A 20643-nucleotide genomic window follows, 5' to 3' on the forward strand; every position below is an offset into this window, starting at 1 on the left:
AAAAATTAGCCGGGCGTGGTGGCGGACCCCTGTAGTCCCAGCTACTCGGGAGGCTGAGGCAAGAGAATAGCGTGAACCCGGGAGGCAGAGCTTGCAGTGAGCCGAGATCGCGCCACTGCACTCCAGCCTGGGCAACAGAGCCAGACTCCGTTTCAAAAAAAAAAAAAGCAAAGAGCTAACTTTGAGTAAAAAGGTGAGAATAGGCTTTAAGGCAGAAAAAACATTGGTGCAAAGGCAAAGATCTGGCCTACCATCGCTATTTGGGGAATGAACTACCAATAGATCTGCTTGGCCTGTTTGGCTTTAAGGAAGACGATGTGTGTGGATGTGCTGGAAAGGGAAAAAGTAGATGGGAATCAGAAGATGAAGGGCTTTGGGGACACGGGCGGCTTGGAAGAATTTTCCCAAGGGTAGCAACCTGACCAGATTTGTACTTTAGAAAGATCTCCTGGAAGTAAGTGTTGGTTTGGAATCATGACTAATATTAATAAGTAAAAAGAGTACATTGTATAACAATGCTGTATGTAACCAAACCTAAGAACCATTGATTGTATGACACATTGTGATTTTAGAGATGTTAAAATATGAAAAAAAAAGTTCCTCCTAAAATAGAATATGGCATAGAGAAATATGGCATGTGTAATAAGATCCTATTTTTAGAAAAAACTATGTGTATATGTATTTGGGGGTAAAATTTAAGGACTGGATATAGGGTGCCTTTAATTTTTTTAAATAGCCTTATAAACTATTTTACAATGAGAATATGTTACTTTTTAGTTTGAAAAAGACACTAAAGAAAAAATATCCCATAAATGAATATCAACAAAGAAAGAGACAATATCAAATCTTTAGGCTGGAGGAGGAAGGTGAGGCTGCCCACAGGAAGAATAGTCCAGAAATGACTGAGATGATCTAAGAAAGTGATGAAAAGGTCTGAGCTCAGCAGTGGGCAAGAAAGGGAGACGAACAGATGTATTGTAGAGGTGTTCAGTGGATACATGTAATAGGATTTGGAGCCAGAGTAGTCTGGGGATGAGAGACCAGATTGGCTTGCTCCCGTGTGTCTTGCTTGAGTGCCTGGATATAGTACCACCCGACCAACCACTGTGTGATTTTCTCCATTAGGGAACAGTATACACTCGGGGGGTAGAGACAGGGAAGGCAGGCACTGGACTGTTCCAGGTTGAGGGTTGGCAGGTCGGGGCATACAAATTAAGCTTCTGGAAGAGGGTAGTGGTATGAATGGAGAGTGAAGGAAGTCAGCTCAGAGGGTTAGTGGATGACTGTTACCCATGGGCAATTGTTACCATCCGCCTCAGTAGAAAATATAAAAGTAGTCATTATTGGAAATGGGAAAGATGATCAATTCAGTTTGGACATATTAAGTTTGAGGTGCCTATGGGCCATAAAGATAGAAATATCTAGAAGGCAGTTGGTAATATAGGTTCGAGGCTCAAGGATGTGTGGCATTAGCATCTATAAATAATGGTCATTTAAACCACAGGCAATAACAAAATTGTTTAGAAAGAGATATACAGGCAGTGGGAAGAAATAAGGGTAGAAGGTGAATCCACATTTACCAAAGACAGAGGAAAAGTAACCTGTCAGGGAGACTTCGAAGGAGCAGCTGGAGGGGAAGAGGAGTACCACTGAGCTCAGTGTCACAGATCACCAAGGAAGGAGGAGGAACAGCTTTCTACGCCAAGATGCCAAGTTAGATAAGACATGAAATATGACCATAGCCTGTTAGGTCACTGGGGCCCAATCTGGAGCAGTTTCGCAACAGTGGTGGGGACAGAGACCAGGTCATAGGGTGAGTGGGGTACAGAGTAGGATGAAAAAAGCCTTGAGCATGAAAGGAAGGAGAAAAGAGAATTCTAGACAAGGAGGATATCAGATCATGTAATGTAAGATTTTTTTTGTATAGTTGTTAGAAGAGATATGAGCATGTCTGTGTGCTGAGGGAAAAGAGCCAGGAGAGGATAAGTTGAGACCTAGAGGAGAGAGTAAATAATTGATGAAACAGGGCTTGGGGTGGGGCTGGAGTCCAGAGTTCAGGCAGAGGGATTCCCTGGGACAGGACAGAAAAGAGCCATTTTTCCCATTAAGAATTGGGAGAGGAAAAATGGCTATTGTATTCATTAGCATAGGCTAACCTGCTATAAAAATAAATCTTAGCTTGTAATGACTCAAAAATAAAGTTTATTTCTCACTTACATCATTTTTAGGGCAGTTTTTAAAGACAGGCAGGCAGCTACTTCCCATGCAGTTATTTAAGGAACAAAGCTGATGGCAGCTCTGCCATCTTTAACACATGGTTTTCATATCATCAAACAGCCTGCCAGAAGGGGAAAGATCACGATGATGTGCACGTGAAACATTTTTATAGACCAGGCATGGAAGTGGTAGACAATACTAATGCTCAAATTCCAGTGGCAAAAAATTTCATCACATGATACACCTAACTGCAAGGGAGGTTGTGAAATGTAGTGGAGGTGTGAGCCCAGGAGGAAGGAAGGAATAGATTCTAGTTAATAGCAGTTCATCTCGGCCATAGCTGTAGATATACATTCACTTTATTTGCACATGGGGAGCAGAAAGCTGAGAGGTTTTATGCATGAAGATCTCCATTTTCCTCATGGTATAGAAAAGGATGCCATTCATTGAGTATGAATATGTAGGAGAGAGAAAGAAGCATGAATAAGGTTCATGTATCAGTTAGGGCAATTGGGAGAGGCATATAGGATTGTCATTTGGCCAAAGGAACCAACTTATTTTGAAAGTTTATGGCATCACCAGATCAAACTGCTGTGTTATTTTCTCCATGAGGGCATAGTACCCTGAGTGTTTAGAAACAGGAAAGGCAGGCACTAGACTGTTCCAGGGTTGAGGGTTGGCAGGTGGGGCATGAAAATTAAGATTTTGGAAGAAGGAAGTAGTATGGATGAATAATGAAGGAACTTAGCTCAGAAGGGGCCTAAGAGATAGGGAGAAAAGTTTTGAGGAAGTCTTGGTGGGGCTGAAAAGCAGATACAATGGGAGTCAGTGAATATGAGAGCTGGAGGGTTAGGGCATTGTGAGTAGAACATCAATTATTCTCAGGTCTTGAGGCTTGAGGTTTCCAAAGTGGAATAGTTTGGGGGTGATGACAAGGTTCAGAGTGTGACCACATAAATGAAGCATAGTGGAGTGGAGAGGCATATTGAAGATGACGATACTGTAGAATGGTGAGACCAGGTGTTGAATGAGTCTTATACAGAGATACTGAGTTATCTAGGATGGAGAGGACAACAAAAATTGCCTCAGTCTTTAGTACTGTAGCATGAGGAACACTGATGGCATTCTGCTAAGAGTACTTGCTCTGCTTCTCATCAACACATAGTGATAAGGAGCAAATAGTGTAATAATGTAGTGATTTACATATGCAGACCACACTTCTTTATCACATCTTCAGAACAAGTATAGGAAGTGTGTAGAACAGAGATCATTACTCTTATGGATGAAATGTTTGTGATCCTCTAAATTCACATGTTGACATCCTAACCCTCAATATGATGGTATCAGAGAACGGGGCCTTTGGGAAGTAATTAGCTTCTGAAGGTGGAGCCCTTATGAATAGGATTTGTACCCTTATAAAAGAGAACCCACAGAGTTCCCCCACCCCTTTCTGCCATGTGAAGGCACAATGAAAAGACAGCTGTCTATGAGCCAAGAAGTGGGCCTTCCCTAGACACCAAATCTGCCAACATCTCAATCTTTTACTTCTCAGTCTCCAAAACTAAGAGGGATAAATGTTTGTTGTTTAAGCCACCAAGTCTATGGTATTATGTTAAAGCAGCCTGAACAAACTAACTGAATTATCTTGCAGAAAGCAGCTCTCCTTGCTATTAATAAGTCTGCATTTCTTGTAGGATGTTCTGATGAGCTTATTCTTTGCCTTCTGTCCAAACCTCTACTGTGGATGTGGAGTGATATCACCATTCAAGAAGGTGGAACTGCCCAGTGTTAATCATCCAGGTCAGTGGGTAGATCCCCAGGTGATATAGTTTGAATGTTTGTCCCCTTGAAGTCTAATGTTGAAATTTGATCCCCAGTGTTGGAGGTGGGGCCTCTGGGAGGTGTGTGAGTCATAGCGGTAGGTTCCTAATGAATGGCTTGGTGCCTTTCTCATGGTAATGAGAAAGTTCTTCCTCTATTGGTTCATACCAGAACTGATCCTTAAAAAGAGCCCGGCATCACCTCCCCTCTCTCTTGCTTCCTTTCTCACCATGTGACACACTGGCTCCCTTTGCCTTCTGCTATGAATAAAGGCTCCTGAGGCCTCACCAGAAGCCGAGCAGATGCTGTCACCATGTGTCTTGTACAGCCTGCAGAACCATGAGCCTAATAAACCTCTTTTCTTTATAAATTACCCAGTCTCATGTTTTCCTTTATAACAATGCAAAATGGACTAACACATCAGTGAAATATAGCAAAGGTAGAATGTAGAAATGCAGGAGAGAAAACCAGGGGGCTTGCCCACCCTCCGTCCTCACCATCCTTTGTTCAGATTTGGATTTCCACAAGTCTAGACGTTCTGACACAGCAAGGGAAATGCATTTTCATGCTGAACTATGAACTGAAGTTGGGGATTCTAGTTTATGTGCCAGATAATCTGATGATATGGTACTTCCTGCATTTACTTCCCTTATCTTATTTGAAACTTTATTTATTTATTCATCAAATATTAATTGAGGGCCCACCAGGTATATGCACTTTTCTGAGGCTGGGAACACAGTGGTAAACCAAACAGATAAAATCACTGCTCTCAGAAAGTTTACATTCTAGTGAGAAAGAAACAGACAATAGACAGAAAATAAACAAGGAAATATCAGTAGCAATAAGTGCTCAGATGCAAAAGCCAGCTGATATGATGGAGGCTGACTAGAGAGCTATTCTAGCAAGGATGGGCAGGGAAGGCCTCTGTTAGAACATAACAATAAGCAGAGACCACAATGATAAGAATGCAGCCTTGTGAAGATGGGGAAGAGGGATAAGGATGGAATGAGCTTTCCAGACAGAGGTAACAGCTGAGGTTACATCAGAAAGGAGCATGGTTTCACCTCTGATTCTTGTGATAAAGATGGATAGATTAGATAGGTAGGTAGTTAAATTAGATGGATAGATAGATACATAGATAGATAGATAGAAAGAAAAAGAAAGGAGCTTGGTGTGTTTAAGGAACAGAAAGCAATCCAGCCTCTAATCTGGAGCATGATGAGCAAGGGAAGTGTGGGGTGAGGTCAGACAGTAAGCAGGATCTGGGTCTTGCAGGGCCTAATGGGGTTGGAGTTTCAATCTAATTGTGATGGGAAGCCATTAGAACTTTATAACCCAGAGAGTGACACATAATTTGTGTAGTAAACAGATCATCTGGCTGCTGTGTGGAGAGTAGATTGTAGGGGATATTAAAGTAGGAGCAGAAAATCCAGCTGGGAAACTACTGCAGAAGGTGAGGTAAGAGATGGCAGTGACGTGGAATATTAAGGCATCAGATGTGGAGAAAGATTGAGATTTGCAAAATGTTCCAGAGGTAGAACTAAGACAGTTTACTGATGGATTGATTTCTTAGGCTATTCTTACATTGTTATAAAGAAATACCTGAAATGGATAATTTATAAGAAAAAGTTGTTTAATTGACTCACAGTTCTGTAGGCTTTACAGGAAGCATGGTGCTGGCATCTGCTTGGCTTCTAGGGAGGCCCCAGGAAGCTTCCTATCATAGTGGAAAGCTAACGGGGAGCAGGTACCTCACATGGCAAAAGCAGGAGCAAGAGAGAGGGAGAGTGAGGGGGGTCCACATAACCTTTAAATGACCGGATCTCGCGAGAACTTACTCACTATCACAAAGACAGCACCAAGCCATGAGAGATCCACCCCGTGATCCAATCACCTCCCACCAGGCCCCACCTCCAGCACTGGAGATTACAATTCAACCTGAGATTTGGGCGGAGACAGATACCCAAACTATATCGATTGGATATAAATTTACCAAGATTGAGAATATTGCAGGAAGAACTTTGGGAGCAGGAAGTCAAGCATCCCATTTTGGAAATGTTATATTTGAATGACCATTGGATATCTAAGTAATGATCTAGAGCAAGCAACTGGACATATAAGTCTGGAGCTCAGGAGTAGGTCAGAGCTAGAGGTATAAATCTGAGTCTTTGCCCTTGAGGTGGTATTTTAAAGCTATGGGATTAGATGCATGTATCTATGGAGGAAATCTAGAAAGAGAAGAAAAAAGTCCTATGTCCAGCTCCAACATGAGGGGTCCATCTTTAGTAGTATCTTGCATAAATATTATAAGCTGTCTCAATCATACTATGGCAATGAGAGAAACTGTAAAATCCATGCTTTGTCCCCCTAAAGCCAGTTTGCTGATTGTGGCTCCAGCAGACATTAGTGTAAGTAACCTTACACCCCAAGAAGAAGTTAATTTTAAGGTCCGGAGTAAAAGACTTTCCTCCCTCTTGTGGAAAGTCTTCCTCTATTGCCAACTTTAGAACATATGGGTTTAAAATTTTTTAAAGGTATCAGTAGGTTTTCTATGTGTATCCTGATTTTACATGTGGGAAAACCAAGTTTCAAAGTTTAACGGTGTCTTAGCCCATTCAGGCTGCTATAACAAAACACCATAAACTGGGTGGCTTTTAAACAATAGAAATTGTTTCTCGTATTTCTGGAGACTGGGAAGTCCAAAATCAAGGTTGCAGCAGATTTGGTGTCTGCTGAGGACCTACCCTCTGGCTCATAAATAGTACCTTCTATATGAGTCTTCAGTTGGTGGAAGGGAAAACTCTGGTCTCTTCAGCCCCTAATAGGGGCACTAATCCCACTCAGGAGGACTCAGCCCTCATGACCCAATTACCTCAAAAAGGCACTACTTCCTAATACCATTACACTGGGATATTTAAATCAAGTTGACTTCAAATCTATTTCCATTCTTCTTTCAACATTCGGTACTAATTCTTGTGTTCTTCCTAAGTATTTCCTCAGATTCAATCGCTGCTTATATTCTTATGATTCCCAAATATATATGTGTAGTTCACCTAGAAAAAGCACAGACTTTTAAGCAATTTGTCTCATCTTGGCTCTGTTCCTGTCTCCTTAAATTTGGCCAATTTCAAACCTCTCTGGGCCTCAGTCTGTTCATTTGTACAATGGGGTAACTAGACTAGTTGATTCTGAAGTCCTTTCCAGTGCTCACATTCTGATTTTAAATTTGCTGCTGCTTCTAATAATGTTAATAGTAATAATGACATTTATTGCATATGCAGTGCCAGACATTGAGCCAAGTGCTTTACAGGTGTTAATATACTTAATCATCCTAATAGCATCCTATGAGATAGGAGCTATGATTATTTTTATTTTATAGTTGAGGAGACCAAGATCCAGATAATGTAATTACCCCCTATTTTGTAATGAATAAGTAAGTGGCAGAGGCAGGATTCAAACCCAGAGGGTTTTAGTCTGGAGTCAGCATCACTTAGTTCCAGCTCTGTACTTGTTTCACTTCAAAGACCCTGAACCCTGTTATGCCTTCTCACCTTAGCCCGACTTCACTTCTACCCCCCAAGCGCAGGTCCTGACTTCTTGTGTTACCTCTTTCCTGTGTATCTTTCTCCCCTATCTCTTTCTCCCCTATCTCCTCTGGCTATGTTTCCTTCCTACACAAAAGAAAAGAAAAGCAAAACCAAAAAAGAGTGCCTCCTTCAGTCACTGCCTTAGCCCAGCCTCATTATTCTGTGCAGATGGCCACATGTCACCTCCTCCCAGGGATCTTTGCTGAACTCCTTGGCTAGGTCAGCTTTCCATCTCCAGGTACCTCCAGGCATTTCCACTGGGAGAAAGTTAGGTTTGAGATACCCATTAGACGTTAAGTAGAGATGGCCAATGGCTGAACTGTGTTGCCCCCTCATCCAGAACAGGGGCTCATCATGGTGGGACTGTGTTTGGTTCACCACTAGCAAAGACTTTGTTGTGAAGAGGACTTGGAATAGCAAAATGTATTTGTTTCCTGGAGCTGCTGTAATGCAGTATCATAAACTGTGTTCCTTAAAATAACGGGAATTTATTTTCTCACAGTTCTAGAGTCCAGACATTGGAAATGGAAGTGTTGGCAGGACTGTTCTCCCTCCTGAGGCCCCAAGAGAGAATCCTTTTCCTCTTCCAGCTTCTGATAGCAGTCTTTATTCCTCAGCTTCCTTGGCTTGTGGCCGCATCACTCCAATCTCTTGCTCCATCTTCATGTGGCCTTCTTCTCTTCTCCTGGATTAAAGATAAACTAAAAATAAGATCTTTCATTTAATTATATCTGCAAACCTTTACCTTTTCACAAATAAGATAACATTCACAGTTCTAGTGATTTAGACATGGACACATCTTTTGGGGGCCATCATTCAACTCACTATACAAGAAAGCTGAAAGAAGTTCAGGATGTCCTTCTCCAACCCCTCCCCTTCTCCCTTGAGTCTGGCTAAATTAAATTTCCTTCAAGATTCAGCTCAGCTGTCATGAAATCAAGGGGGTCATCCTTGACCCATACCCCCAGTCTCAGCACATGCTCCTCCTATAATAATAATAACTGTTGCATATTCAACACTGTTTTAAGGCCTTTATGTGTATGAATTCATTAATTCTTGCTACAAACCTATGGGGTAGTCCTCATTACTGTCCTTATTTTACTGAATCTTAATAGTCTGTTGTGTTGTCTCTCTCTCCTACTAGACCTCCTGCAGGGCAGAAACCAACCTCTTATTTATCTCTATGCCCCTAACACTCACCGCGGCACATCCAGGCTCTCTAGAAAGACTGATGGGTTGAATAAATGACTGAATAAGAGATAGGTTCATAATAGACTGGGGAGAGTTTTGAGTATCATATTAAGACATTTGGATTTCATCTCTGAGATCACAGGCGGCCAACAGAGTTTTAAAGCCAAGAAGTCATAGAAGGGACCCCTCTTTCAAATATATCCTCTCCTTGGGAGAAATCACATCAAATATTGTTTTAATTACATGTAGTTCTACCTGGGCCTTTCTACCACACTTCAGCCTCATATTTCTTGCTTCTTACTGGGTCTCTCTTGGCCCTAAATCAGGACTAGCCCTCATTATCTTTCCATTCTACCAAAGTCATTCTTCCGATATTACAGAGCTCACAGGTGTTCAACTAGACCATGTCAATTTATCCCAAGCACTCACCTCACCTGCCCTGCCAACTCTGTCTTCTGAACTTTATCTCAGATCCATTCCCTTGGCCACTGCCGCATTTTGGGCTCTTGCATCTTTCACCTGGACTATTGCTGTAGCCTCCTTATCAAACTTGCTGCCTTTAGTCTTCTCCAACTCCAGTTCATCCTCTATCGTACTGCTCATCTTATAACCCTAAAAGCCAGATCAGATTACATTACTCTCTTGTTAAAACAACAAGCAAACAAACCCCAAAACAACTTTGCAATGGTTATTCATTGCTTACAGGATCAAGATCTTCAAGATGTAGCTATGTCTTAATTCATTGGGGTGGCTATAACAAAATATTATAAACTGGGCAGCTTCAAAGCAGTGGAAATTTAATTCTCACAGCTCTGGAGACTGGAAAGTCCAAGGTTAAAATGTCAGCAGATTCAGTGACTGGTGAGGACCCATTTTCTGGTTCGTAGATGGTGTCTTCTAGCTATGTCCTTACATGGTAGAAGGGGCAAGGCAGTTCTCTGGGTTCTCTGAGTGCATAAATCCTATTCATGAGGGCTCTTCCCCCATGACCTCCTAATTCCATCCCACTGGTGATTAGGGTTCAGCATGTGAATTTTGGGAAGAGACAATCATTCAGCCCATAGCAAGCTACAACCTAGTTTTTCTCCCTATTCGTGAAACATTTGCCTTCTTGGTGAAGATTAATTTAGTTAAAAGTAGATAATATAATGTGTAAATCCACTTAACAGGCATACAAATAGCAATAAGGTTACAATATATACTGAAATCATTTCTTACAAAGAAACCACAGATTAAAGATAATGCTGAACTCCAAACCCAAGCAAACAATACTGCAAGTCCAAGGGATTGATTGGCATATACACCTAGCATGTGCCTTCAGCAACATTAAACTTAAAACAATAACTGCCTAGCCATATCTGAACAGAATTGATCTGCAACCTTTAAATTATGGAAAATAACATTTATAATAGAAATTTACATGATCCCTCCTTAATGATGAGCTCCTCCTTAAGTATATACAGTCATGTGTTCCTTAACAGGGTTATGTTCTCAGAAATGTGTCAGGAGATTTTGTTGTTGTGCAAACATCATAGAGTATATTTACACAAACCTAGATGGTATAGCTTACTACACACCTAGGCTATGTGGTATAGCTTATTGCTCCTAGGCTGCAAACCTTTATATCATGTTACTACACTGAATAGTAAGACAGAAAATAGTAACACAACAGTAAGTATATGTGTAATAGAAATTTTTCTGCTCCATCATGAGTTTATGGGACCACTGTCGTATGTGCGGTCTATTGCTGACTGAATCATCATTATGCAGCAATGACTGCTGATACACATATAGACAAATTTCATTTATGTTTCCTATACACATAGCCCGAAAGTAATTTTACATAATATTTTTAATAATTTTGTGCATGCAACAGATTTGACTGACTTACACATATGTTTAATATATATTAACACATATATACATATATGTTATATATTTTAAATGTATGCATACATTTAATATATAATTAGATGTATGTATAACATATATTCATATTTTATATATTTATAGCCATATAATGTTCATGTTTAATATTATATTCAATATAATGAATATATCTATAAAAAAGTGAAACAGCCCATCAATCTCTCTCTCTATATATAGATAGATATATATCTTAATTAATTTTAAGTAAGAAGATGAAACTTTTTTAAGACTAAATAATGCCAGGTTTGGAGAGACGTAGCTACAGGTTATTGGGAGAGAACCAGACCTTCCACCCATTAGAGGCTGAGCATTCCTTATCCAAAAATCTGCAATCTAAAATCCTCCAAAATCCAAAACTTTTGAGCACAGACCTCATACCACAAGTGGAAAATTCCATATCCGACCTCATGTGACAAATTGCAGTCAAAACTTTGTTGCATGCACAAAATTATTTTAAATATTATATAAAATTCCTTCAGGCTATGTGTTTAAGAAACATAAATGAAATCTGTGTTTAGACTTGGGTCCCATCCTCAAGATATTGCATTATGTATGTGCAAATATTTCAATAATCAAAAAAAATTTCAAAATCCGAAACACGTCTACTCAACCTGCAGCAGTCATTCACCATTCCTCTCTACCCCCAGCCACCAGTAATCTACTTTCCTTTATTATGGATTTGCCTATTCTGCTCATTATATATAAATAGGAATCATAAAGTCTATGGTCATTTGTGATTGGCTTCTTTCATGTTTTCTTCAACTTTCCACTATGTTGTAGCATGGATCAGTAGTTCATTTCTTTTTATTGTCAAATAATATTCCATTGTGTAGATATACCATATTTTGTTTATCCATTCATCTATCAATAGACTAATGGGCTGTTTCACTTTTTGGCTATAATGAATAATGCTACTAGGAGCATTCATGTAGAAGTTTTTGTGTGAACATATATTTTCATTTCTCTTGGCTATACACCTAGGAGTAGAGTTGCTGTCATTTGGTATCTCTATATTTAACCTTTCACGGAGTTGCCATACTGTTTTCTATATTAGTAGCACCATTTTACATTCCCACCACTAGTGGATTCAAGAGCACCATATCTTATATTTCCAATTATGAAGGAACCAAAACTCTCCTCTAGGATCAATTTTTTAAAACCTGGGAAAGGATTTTATCTTGTCTGGCCTGGGTCCAATGCAGACCTGTTTTCTCATCTCTGTAGCTAGAGAAGGGTCGCCCAAGAAGATGGCCTTCTAACACATGGGTGTGGGAAGGAGTTTCCCTGGAAAAGTGATATACTGGGCAGACAAGAATAAATGTCTGCCACAAAAGCCTACAAGTTAAGAATAGCACCACCCCTAAGGATAACTGTAAATGTGTAGAAGCAATTGTAAATGTGACATAATGACTGGGAGGGTGCTACTGGCATTTAGATAGTATCTTGGACCTGGAGGTATAAATGTCCTGAAATATGCAAGACAGTTCCATTCAATAAAGATTCGTCCTGCCCAAAGGCCAATAGTGCTCCAGTTGATAAACTCTGTTCTGTAATAATAAACTCCCATTTTTTCAGTTGGCAACATGTCTATCCAAAATAAAGATTTTATTTCCTAGTCTCCCTTTGCAGCCAGATGTGACAGTGTGATTAAGTTCTGGCCAATGGAATGTAAGCAGAAGTGTTGTGTGCAACTTTTCACAAGGATCCCTGGAGAGAGAGGCTGTGCCCTTCTTTTCGCCTTTCTTCCCCACACCCCGCAACCGCTAGCTAGAATGCAGATATGATGTCTGGTGCTGAAATAGTCATCTAGATTATGAATAAAAACTCCACTTTGAGAAATAGCAGAACAACAAGATGGGAGGAATCTGGATATATGATGATTGCAGTCATACCAACTTTGGGCTGTTCATGGTTAGGTGTGAAACAAACTTCTATTTTAATAAGGCACTATTTGTCTTCTGTCACTCTTAGCTGAACGAAATCCTAACAAATCTAACCATATATTGTGTGCCAGGCACCTTCTCAACTGTCTTACTTGTATTCTCATTTACTATTCATACTTTCCCTGTGACCCCACTATAAACCGCAGTGCATACAGGTCTGCCTGTTTACACAGTACTCTTGATGCAAATGTGTATTGCAACAAATAACATGTATTGAGTCCTTACTATATGCCAAGTACTGTCCCATGAAAGCACTTTACATGCATTAACTCAATGATTTCCCATCAAACCAATACGATAAGTACCTTTACCCCCACCTCATTTTGAGATGAAAACACTGAGGCTCAGAAAAATTAAATAACTAGCCTGAGTTCACCTGGATTGTACATGGGAGACACTCTGCCTCCAGAGCCCCTTTCTGTAACTATGCTGCCTGGATAGCAACAAATTATCAAAACCCGGAACAAAATGATAATGATAAAACTAAAGTGACTGTAATTTACAATGAATAAGCAAGAAGAACTGAAATCAGAACCTAAACTACCACAGTATAGCAGTGATAATGATGATGATGATGATGATGATGATGATACATAAGAAAGTGGCCTTTTGAAATTTGGAGGAAAAACAACTATCCGCATATGTGCATTTGCCAAGCATTTTTCTAGCTGCCGGACTTTAGAGTACAAAATTAGAATTCTAATCCTTAAATACGTGCCGATTGTAGTATACAGAGATCAAATTTCAATAACTTACTAATAAGTACCCCTTAGCTATATGTAAAAAGGAAGGTCTGTGGAATCACACATCATTCACATATATGAATAAAGATGTGCATTTGTTGAAATTAATGTACAGTCTGTCAGGAGGGTCTATGGACCTTACTTTGAGAATCATATTTACAAAATGCTGTATGTGAAATGAAGAATCTTATGTTAAAGCCATAGCCCTCTGTTTCTATTTATATATGAGATATATATCATAACTATATTAGGGTTCTCTAGAAGGACAGAATACACACACACACACACACACACACATATAGGATACACACACACACACACATATATATATTTAAAGAGGAGTTTATTAAGTATAAACTTACACAATCGCAAGGTCCCACAATAGGTCATCTGCAAGCTTAAGGAGAAAGGAGAGCCAGTCTGAGTCTCAAAACTGAAGAACTTGGGAGTTGGATGTTCGAGGGTGGGAAGCATCCAGCATGGGAGAAAGATGTAGGCTGGGAGGCAAGGCTTGTCTCGGCTTTTCACATTTTTCTACCTGCTTTGTATTTGCTGGAAGCTGACTGGATGGTACCCACCAGATTAAGGATGGATCTGCTTCCCCCAGCCCACTGAGTCAAATGTGAATCTCCTTTGGCAACACCCTCACAGACATACCCAGGATGACTACTTTGTATCTTTCAATCCAATCAAGTTGACATTCAGTATTAACCATCACAATGCCAGTTTGAAGCTTAGGGCATTAAATATTCTGAGATGATTAAATTCAATGAACACTGATTGTATACCCACTACTTGTGACTGCATGGCATCAGGGATAAAATGATGACTAAAAGTGATCCTTGCTCTCCAGAGACTTGTAATCTACTAGAGGAGACATTAACAAGACAAGTATAACCCAAGGGCAGATGTGCCATAATAGAGGTATGTTCTAAAGGAAGAGTGAGGAGAGTGATTATTGGTGTCTCTGGATATTGGGGAAGGCTTGAACTATCATTAGAATTCTGCCAAATGGAGAAGACAAACCAGACTGAGAGACAAACAGCAACAAAAGCACAAATCTGGCCAGGTGTAGTGGCTGACCCCTATAATCCCAGCACTTCGGGAGGCTGAGGTGGACGGATGACTTGAGCTCAGGAGTTTGAGACCAGCCTGGTCAACATGGCAAAAACCCATCTCTACTGAAAATACAAAAATTAGCTGGGCATGGTGGTGAGTGCCTGTAATCCTAGCTACTTGGGAGGCTGAGGCAGGGAGAATTGCTTGAAGCTGGGAGGTGGAGGTTGCAGTTAGCCAAGGTCATGCCATTGCACTCCAGCCTAAGTGACAGAGTGAGCCTCTGTCTCAAAAAACAAACAAAATGAAAGGGACAAAGTTATAGGAAGAGTGTAACAGGCTTAAGGAGTGCCAAGTAGTTGAGGGCAATTTATTTACAGGCATATCTCAGAGATATTACACGTTCAGTTCCAGGACATTGCAACAAAGCAAGTCACACAAATTTTTTGGTTTTCCAGTGCTTATAAATGTTATGTTTATGGTATACTGTAGTCTATTAAGTGTGTGATAGCATTATGTCAAAAAAAAAAAAAAATTTACGTACCTTGACTAAAAAATGCTTGCTGCAAAGATACTAACGATCATATGAGCTTTCAGAGAGTCAAGATCTTTTTGCTGGTGGAGGTTCTTTCCTCAATGTTGAAGGCTACTGACTGATCAAGGTGGCGGTTGCTGAAGACTGAGGTGGCTGTGGCAATTTCTTAAAATAAGACAGTAATGAGGTTTGCCACATTGAGTGCTTCTTCCTTTCACAGAAGATTTCTCTGTGGCATGTGATGCTGTTTGATAGCATTTTACCCAGAGTAGAATGTCTTTCAAAATTGGAGTTGATCCTCTCAAAGTCTACCACTGCTTTATCAACTAAGTTCATGTAATATTGTAGATCCTTTGTTGTCATTTCACCAATGTTCACAGCATCTTCATCAGGAGTAGATCCCATGTCAGGAAACCACTTTCTTTGCTCATCTATAAGAAAAACCTCCTTATCTGGTCAAGTTTTATCATGAGATTGCAACAATTCAGTCATATCTTCAGGCTCTACTTCTGGTTCTCTTGCTATTTCATCACATATGCAGTTACTTCCTTCACTAAAGTCTCCAACTTCTCAAAGTTATCCATGAGGGTTGCAATCAACTTCTTCCAAACTTCTGGTCAAGTTGATATTTTGACTTCCTCCCATGAATCACAAATGTTCTTAATGGCATCTAGAATGATGAATTCTTTCCACAGGTTTTCAGTTTACTCTGCCCAGATCCATCAGAGGAATTACTATCTACGGCAGCTATAGCCTTCCTGCTCCCTTCCCTTCCCTTCCCCTCCCTTCCCTTCCCTTCTCTTCCCTTCCCTTCCCTTCCTTTCCCTTCCCTTCCCTTCCCTTCCCTTCCCTTCCTTTCCCTCCCCTCCCCTCCCCTCCTTCTTTTCCTTTCCTTCCTTCCTTCCTTCCTTCCTTCCTTCCTTCCTTCCTTCCTTCCTTCCTTCCTTCCTTCCTTCCTTCCTTCCTTCCTCCCTTCCTTCCTCCTTTCCTTCCCTCCTTTCTTCCTTTCTTTCTTCCAGGTCTGGCTCTATTGCCTAGGCTGGAATACAGTGGCGCGATCTTGGTTCACTGCAACTTCTGACTCCTGGGCTCAAGTCATCATTCCACCTCAGCCTCCTGAGTAGCTGGGACTACAGGTGCATGTCACCACGCCTGGCTAATTCTTGTATTTTTTATAGAGATGAGGTTTTGCCATGTTTCCCAGGCTGGTCTTGAACTCCTGAGCTCAAGTGATCTGCCCACTGTATCCTCCCAAAGTGCTGGAATGTGAACCACCACTCCTGGCCATGAACTTTATTTCTTAAATAATAAAACTTGAAAGTCAAAATTACTCCTTGATCCATGGGCTGTGGAATGGATGTTGTGTTAATAAGCATGAAAATAACATTAATCTCCTTGTACATCTCCACTAGAGCTCTTGGTTGACCAGGTGCACTGCCAATTAACAGTAATATTTTGAAAGGGATCTTTTTTTTTTTAAGTGCTAAGTCTCAACAGGGTACTCAAAATATTCAGTAAAGCAAGCTGTAAACAGATGTGCTGTCATCTAGGCTTTGTTGTTCCATTTATAGAGGACAGGCAGAGTAGATTTAGCATACTTCTTAAGGGCCCTAGGATTTTTGGAATGGTAAATGAACATTGGCTTCAACTTCAAATCACCAGTTACATTAGCCCCTAACAAGAATCAGCTTGTTCTTTGAAGCTTTGAAGCCAGGCATTGACTCCTCTTTAGCTATGAAAGTCCTAGATGGCATCTTCTTCCAACAGAAGGCTGTTTCATCTACATTCAAAAATTAGTTTTCTGGTGTAGCCACCTTCAATTATCTAAAGTAGATCTTCTGGATAACCTGCTATAGCTTCTATATCAGCACTTGCTGCTTCACCTTGCATTTTCATGTTATGAAGACAACTTCTTTCCTTCAGCTTCATGAACCAACCTCTGTTAGCTTCAAACTTTTCTTCTGCAGCTTCCTCACCTCTCTCAGCCTTCAAAGAATTGAAGAGAGTTAGGGCCGTGTTCTGGATTAGGCTTTGACTTAAAGAAATGTTATGACTGCTTTTATCTTCTATCCAGACCAATAAAACCTTCTCCATATCAGTAGTAAGATTGTTTTTCTTTCTTATCATTTGTGTGTTCACTGGAGTAGCACTTTGGATTTTCTTCAATAACTTTTCATTTGCATTCACAACTTGGATGTTTGACACAAGAGGCCCAGCTGTCAGCTTGGCTTGCTCTCTCTCTCTCTCTCTCTCTTTCTCCTTTCCTTCCTTTATTTCTTGCTTTATACAGACAGAATTTCACTTTGTCACTCAGGCTGGAGTGCACTATCATAGATAGCTCACTATAGCCTCAAACTCCTGGGCTCAAGGGATCCTCCCACCTTAGCCTCCTGAATAGCTGGAACTATAGGCATGTGCCACCACCCCCAGCTAATGTTTTATTTTTTTACAGACACAAGGTCTCACTTTGTGGCTCAGGCTGGTTTTGAACTCCTGGCTTCAGGAAATCCTGCTACCTCAACCTCCTGAAGTGCTGAGGTTACAGGCATGATCCACTGTACCTTAGCTTTCTACATGCCTTTCCCACTAAACTTAATCATTTCTAGCTTTTGATTTAAAGTGAGACATGAGACTCTTCCTTTCTCTTGAACACTTAGAGGTCATTGTAGGGTTATTACTTGGCCTGATTAATATTGTTGTATCTCAGGGAATAGGGAGGTCTGAGAAAAGAAAGAGAGATGGAGGAACAGCTGGTTGGTGGAACAGTCAGAACACACACAACATTTGTCAATTTTACCATTGTATATGAGTGTGGTTTATGATACCCTAAGACAATTACAATAGCAACATCAAAGATCACTGGGTTGGGCACAATGGCTTATGCCTGTAATCCTAGCACTTTGCAAGGCCAAGGCGGGTGAATCACCTGAGGTCAGGAGTTTGAGACCAGCCTGGCCAACATGGTGAAACCCCATCTCTACTAAAAATACAAAAATTAGCCAGGTGTGGTGGCGAGCACCTGTAATCCCAGCTCCTCACGAGGCTGAGGCATGAGAATCGCTTGAACCCAGGAGGCAGAAGTTGCAGTGGGCTGAGATCATGCCATTGCACTCCAGTCTGGGCAACAGAGTAAGACTCTGTCTCAAAAAAAACAAAAAACAAAAAACAAAAACCCCCAAAGATCACTGATAATGGATCACCATTACAGATATAATAGTAATGAAAAAGTTTGAGAAATTGTGAGAATTACCAAAATGTGACACAGAGACACAAATGAGCACAAGCTATTGGAAAAATAGCACCAACTGACTTGTTTGATGCATGGTTGCCTGCCACAAACCTTCAATTTGTGGAATAGGCAATATCTGTGAAGTGCAATCAAGCAAAGTCCAATAAAATGGGGTATGGGCCAGGCATGACATCTCGTGCCTGTAATTCCAGCACTTTGGGAGGTTGAGGGAGCTTATTGCTTAAGCCCAGGAATTTGAGACCAGCCTGGGCAACATAGGGAGACCTCATCTCTACAAAAAATTAACATTTAAAAATTAGCCACATGTATTGTCTCACACCTGTGGGCCCACCTACTCAAGAGGCTGAGATGGGAGGATCACTTGAGCCCGGGAGTTTGAGGCTGTAGTGAGCTGTGATCAAACCGCAGCACTCCAGCCAGGGTGATAGAATGAGACCCTGTCTCAGAAAAAAAAAAAAAAAAAACACGCCTGAATTTTAAATTACATGCATGTACTTCTAATGTTATGTACATTATCAAAGCAAACATATAGAAATTATATAAGGAAATAAGGGGAAAAAACTATTGTAAAGATATTGCTAATCATAATGCATAATGCATTCTCCCACTAGACCCAGCTAATATAACAAGCCTTAGTGGGGAGTGTTTGTTTGTTTGTTTTTAGACTGTCACCCAGGTTAGAGTGCAGTGGCATGATCTTGGCTCTCTGCAATCTCCGCCTTCTGGGTCAAGCGATTCTCCTACCTCATCCTCCCAAGTAGCTGGGGTTACAGGCATGCGCCACTATGCCTGGCTAATTCTTTTATTTTTAGTAGCGACAGGGTTTCACCATGTTGGCCAGGCTGGTCTCGAACTCCTGACCTCAAGTGATCCACCCCCTACTTGGCATCCAAAAGTACTGGGATTGCAGGCGTGAGCCACTGTGCCCGGCCCCTTAGTGGGGTTTTGCTATGGCCTAGTGATGTTGTAGCTGTTGTAATGTTGTAGCAAAGTTTGTTACTCATGTGTTTGTGGTGATACTGGTGGGAAAAAAAAAACCCTGTACTTCTAATGTTATGTACATTATCAAAGCACATATGCCTGTTATTGATAATAATAATTGATCATATTACTGGTCTATGTATTTATTATGCTATACTTTTTAGCATTATTTTAGAGTATATTTCTTCTACTTATATGTAAAAAATGTTTACTGTAAACAGTCTCTGGCAGGTCCTTCAAGAGATATTCCAAAAGAAGGCATGGTTATCATAGGAGGTAAGAGCTCCATGCAGGTTATTGCCACCAAAGACCTTCCAGGGGGATGAGATGCGCAGGTGGAAGACAGAGATATTGATCATCCTGGCACCCTGTGTAGGCCTAGGCTAATGTGTATGTTTGTGTCTTAGTTTTTAACAAAAACATTTTAAAAGTTAAAAAAATTTAATAGAGGCCGGGCGCGGTGGCTCAAGCCTGTAATCCCAGCACTTTGGGAGGCCGAGACGGGCGGATCACAAGGTCAGGAGATCGAGACCATCCTGGCTAACCGGTGAAACCCCGTCTCTACTAAAAAATACAAAAAACTAGCCGGGTTCAGTCCAAAAACCTTTAATAGAAAAAACTTATAGAATAAGGATATAAAGAAAATGATTTTTGTACAGATGTATAATTTGTATTTTAAGCTAAGTATTATTACAAGAGTGAAAATTGTTTTTTAAATTTAAAGGTTTATAAAGTAAAAAAGTGACAGTGGGCTGGGCGCGGTGGCTGAAGCCTGTAATCCCAGCACTTTGGGAGGCCGAGACGGGCAGATCACGAGGTCAGGAGATCAAGACCATCCTGGCTAACACGGTGAAATCCCGTCTCTACTAAAAAATACAAAAAAAAACTAACCGGGCGAACTGGCGGGCGCCTGTAGTCCCAGCTACTCGGGAGGCTGAGGCAGGAGAATGGCGTAAACCCGGGAGGCGGAGCTTGCAGCGAGCTGAGATCCAGCCACTGCACTCTAGCCTGGGCCACAGAGCGAAACTCTGTCTCAAAAAAAAAAAAAAAAAAAAAAAAAAAGTGACAGTAAGTAAGGTTAATGTATTATTGAAGAAAGAAAAATTTAAAAATAAATTAAGTGTAGCTTAAGTGTATAGCATTTATAAAGTCTACCACAGTATACAGTATACGGTAATAGCTTGAGCCTTCACATTCACTCACCACTCACTCACTGACTCACTCAGAGCAGCTTCCAGTCCTGCAAGCTCCATTTATGGTAACTGCCCTATACAGATGTGCCATTCCTCTTTGATACAGTGTTTTATTGTACCTTTTCTATGCCTAGATACGTTTAGATACACAAATATTTACCATTGTGTTATTGTCACTTACAGTATTCAGTATAGTC

This window comes from Papio anubis, chromosome 3 (genome assembly GCF_008728515.1).
Source record: "Papio anubis isolate 15944 chromosome 3, Panubis1.0, whole genome shotgun sequence".
Lineage (NCBI taxonomy): Eukaryota > Metazoa > Chordata > Mammalia > Primates > Cercopithecidae > Papio > Papio anubis.